Genomic DNA, 4,773 nt, shown 5'->3' with positions numbered 1-4,773 from the left:
AGTTAACTTTAACATTTTTTCTCTAAAGAGCCCTCTGACACTTGGTAAGGCAAGGAATGGTCTATATTTTTCTGTCTGAAATGTCACATTTATCCATCTACAAGTTGTAATGTTGTTCCTCATGAAAAATGTCAACCTGTTTCTCTTTTTAACTACTGTAAGAAAGTTTCTGTTGGAAGTGAATGTAAAGCTTCACCACCAAGTGTAAGATACTCTCATGAAATCAATAAAAAAGCTTGTTCTATTGATCATGTTACATGTTGAGCTATTAATTCTTTCCTTTATATTAACACCACTCATAGTCATGACAGTGAATTCTTATGGCATGTGATCTTGGGCGTATATTATGCGCCCAATAACTCATTTATCTCACATATATAGCTAAGTTTGAGAACATTTCCGGTATCAGAGTATAGTTTTGAAAGTCTATTGATGCCGCTTATTCTAGCCAATATGATTAGATATTCCAGGGTGAAGAGTGTTACGACCCGATTTCGAAAACTGAAGGTTTCGAAGCCGATTTCGCAACTTTGGCCAATTTTTGTTAAGTTTTTGAAAAAATAAGTAATTTTGGAAGTTGCCACTTATTTTTTAGGAGAAAATAAGAAAACCATTTAAAATACATTTTAAAAGAAAACATTTAAATAAAATCAGAGTTTTGGGTAATGGTTCAAATAATTTACTAAGAAAGAATTTAGGCATCTTAGAAAATCCGCTAACACGAGGTTGACCGACGGATTTAAAAAATTTGGCTAATTTATAAAGAGAACTTAAATTACTTTAAAAGATTTTGTTGAAAACATGAATGAAAATCTTTCGATACTTGTAAAAATCTTAAGAATAAAATCTAACTTGAGACCTTTTTATCCATAGTCAAGTTTTGAACCATACGAATAATTCAACACATAAACATGGATTAAAAGACTTTGTTTAACGATAATAAAAGGATATAGAAAATCCTCAAGTAATTCATACAAAGTCTTAAATTAAATTGAAAAACAACTAATTTATTTTTAAGAAACTTAACAATTTTATCATATTCAAAAATTTGAACTAAATATTTAGTTCATACTCATAAACAAGGATTCAAAGCTTTTCAATAACTATGAAAGAACATAAAAGATTCTCAAGTTTTTCTATAAGCTTAAATTAGTTAAATTAAAAAGAGTTTGAAAGTTTGAGATTTTTAAAGTAACAAACATCATAATATAAAATTCCTCCGAGGATTCACCTAAATTAATAAAAATAAAAAGGTTAACGAACACAATACACAATGATAAGAGAACAAGAGAAACTAAACTAAACAAGATAAGAGAAAAACTGTGATTTTTGTCAACTTTCAGCCTTTATTTGGCTGCTGCAAACTGCTCAAAATTAGACCTTTTAAAAGTCCAATTTTGATTTCCAGCCGTTTGGGCTACTGTTAATGCTGTTGAGTTCAAGTTGGACTCTTTTGAGTCCAATTTTTTGATTTTCCAGCAACTTGAAACCACTGCTACTGTTGTCTTCTTAAAATTTTAACCCAATAATATTAAGCTTTGCTTTCAAGGGCTTGGAGGATGTCGACTCTATAGAGGAGGAGATGCAAGAAAGGAGAGTCCATTAGACTCATTCGGAGAGAGTCATGCAAAGAACAAGAGGAAAAAAAAAGATTAGAATCAATACGAAACAATATTAAGTTAAGGAAACAACTTATAACCATGTAGAGAGTCCAAGTTAACGACAACAATATTTAAAGTACTAAAGCTACGACGGATTAAGCTAGTAAAGAAGAAGAAAAAATGATTAGGATTCAACTTGTTGGAAAGAGGAATCCGAAGACATTTGAGCAAGTGAAACCAACCCAAATGAGACGATCTGTAGAATTCACAATCTAACTTAACTAAGTGAGAAACATACACATTCATGAGCTCACTGGAAAAAATAGTCTGCAAATAACAAAAATAACACATTGATAAGAGAACAACTAATTCTAATAGAAACTAATCTACTGGAGACCAATTTGAACAATCAAAATGATAAAAGGAACTCAAAGCTAACTAAACACCAACAAATTGGAGGTCAGATCAACTTAATAGACACTAAGCTAGTCATTAAAAATCAATTTTTAGAAAATACATCGATTAAGCCAAGGAAAACTAGTTTCTGGCAGAAAGAAGAAAACTGTGTACCTACTTACGCACATAAGAAGGAATTAGAATGCAAAGCTTAGTTAACGAAACTGAAATGATTCATCAGATGTAACACATAACATAGACAACATATCGGAAAGCAGCGGCATGGAAATACAATATCACTGGGAAAAGGCATCTTAAAATCAATGATAAAACAAACCAACAACTATTTCCAATTTTAAGATCAAAGCAATACTCCTTCTGGTGAAACAAATGTTAGGGACAACGGTACAACAAAGACAACTATAAAAACTAGGAACTAAAGACCACAAGAATCCAAACAGCTCCTGGAATTAAATTTGTTCTAAAACAAAATCCTTCACACTCATGGAAGATAGTGATCCAACTTAATTCTTGTAAAACATATTCAACCTTTTGACAGAAAGCAGAGGTGGTAGTAAACGACTTCTTAAGGCAGAAAACAACAATTTTACAGTGATATAGTATAGCTACAGAACACATTTCAGAAGCTTACACATCTAAACTATATTACTAAATGACTCGGTTGTATCTATTTTAATCGGAAGTAACAAGAAGATCCATAAACGAGCGAAAAAGAAGAAAATAGTTTTGACTTGAGCTAGGCTAACCTTAACCACACAAATGTTACCATTAATAACAACTCAACCCTAACTATAAGAGATTAGCAACAGTGATTAACTTCAAACCATATGAATTAGTATTTGTCCAACAACTAAGATTTTAAAGTACAACTAAAGAAAATCAGTCCATATTTCTATCACTATTCAATTTCCAACAAGATAGAAAAGTTTTGGCAAAACAAAGAGAAACTTCAACACTTTAGCAATACTATAAATAAGCAATTTAAGAACCAACAAGTTCAACATAGTATTTTAATACCAAACATTTATATCCGGAGAAGTACACAACTTGTATTCTTAATTGTACGCATTTAAAGAGGGCAGTGAGAGGGGAGAAAACCATCAGAAATAGGGGAAGACACTCACTGTCCAATCCTAACATATTTCTTTCACATTTAAACCAAAAAATGATACAATCATATTTTCCAATCACGTATTTAAGCGAAAAGAAGATCAAAACTTAGATGAGGAATGAAACAACTTAAAAAATTCACTATGAATCTTGAATTTTACAACAACAAATAGAGAAATAAAAGATTAAGTCAAAAAAGGTAGTTACCAAAAGAGACCTTAGACCAAGTAAATAGACTCTTGGAAACAACCATGATTATAAAACCCGTCGGAAGAAAAAAATAACAATGAACTCTCAGATAAGAGGAACAAATAGAAATCATTTCTAGTACTTAAGGAAACTAGTGGCAACTATTTGACATGGATTTCAAAGTTGAAAATAATAACCGTAACTAGAATCACACATATATAGATTTATAAGTTCGACTAAGTAAAAGAATCACATTCACATCTCTAAATCATAAGGAAACATCCATCGACAGAGCAACAAACTTTACACATTCTGCAAAATTGACTTAACTAAGTCTAACAAGATAATGAAAACTTTTATTGTCATTCACATAAACATCACACTTATTTTACTAAACACATTGAATCTAAAAAAAAACTGATAAAACAAACAACGATTCTACAATATAACAGAAAGCAAAGATTGAAGAAATAACAAGAAGATTACCTGGTCCTGGGCAGCAAACCAAAACAACGAGTGAAGAAGACTCCACCTCTTCAACTCGAAAGCCACAAAACGCTTTAAAATTTTGAACTATGGGACCAAGACTTCCCAAAATTTTATGGGTATTCTTTGGACTCCGGAAATCCCTTAAAACAGTAAGAAGGAGGCTATTTATAGAGGCTGAGAAATCTCAACATCACAGCCTAGAATCGATGTGGTACTACAGGAAATTTTGAAATTTTTAGAGGATAAGGTGTGAGCTATAATGTACCATTCTCAACGGAAAAAATTTGCAAGGACTGTTTGATTTCGAGCAAGGACGAGCGAGGCGTCAAGATGGAGACATCTGGAAAATCGAGTACATTACTCGTACGAGAGGAAAAAGAGAGAGCACGTGCTGTTGCTGGGTTCGCGTATGATACGCGTTTTCTGGGTTGGGGTCGCGATTTCTGGGACTGCTGGATCATTCTAGGTTCTTTCGCGTCTGAAGAAGACGCTGGGGTCGTGAATTGTTGGGAAAAAAAAGATACCAGGTCGGGTCAGTTGGACTTCTATTGTGTATATATATATATGCGTTGCTGTAAATATTGTAGTGAAACTTACCTAAATATGCTATAATAAAAAAATATTTATCATTTATAGCAATAATATTTTTTTTACTTGATTATTTTTAATTCATTTATAATACAAGTTTAATACATATTACAAAGACCAATTTATTATTCACATATAATACAAATTTTAATGATGAATATTACATTTATCACACATTTTAATACACTTATAATACAATGTGACAACTTTTTACAAAACAAACATAATATATTTCAAAAAACAATTGTAATTCATATATATTGCATACATAATTCACTTTTAATACATATTACAGATTTAACAAAAACATTGCTATAAATAGTAATAAACAAAAAGTATCGCTAAAATCAGTAATTATTTTTTAAAATGTATTAGTTTA

General features: G+C 31.2%; 1 long non-coding RNA gene across 1 annotated transcript; it reads right to left on the bottom strand.

Moving 5' to 3' along the window:
• Positions 1-1,153: 1,153 nt before the first annotated feature.
• LOC114074940 lies at positions 1,154-4,325 on the bottom strand. Its single transcript, XR_003575322.1, has 2 exons — positions 3,804-4,325; positions 1,154-1,928 (listed from the first exon to the last, which is right to left on the bottom strand). It is a non-coding gene; the product is annotated as an uncharacterized LOC114074940 (long non-coding RNA).
• Between the last annotated feature and the right edge of the window lie 448 nt (positions 4,326-4,773).

Source organism: Solanum pennellii, chromosome 11 (genome assembly GCF_001406875.1).
Source record: "Solanum pennellii chromosome 11, SPENNV200".
Taxonomy (NCBI): Eukaryota; Viridiplantae; Streptophyta; class Magnoliopsida; order Solanales; family Solanaceae; genus Solanum; species Solanum pennellii.
Note: the sequence above shows the minus strand (reverse complement) of the source record. Positions and strands in the feature narration are given on the sequence as shown.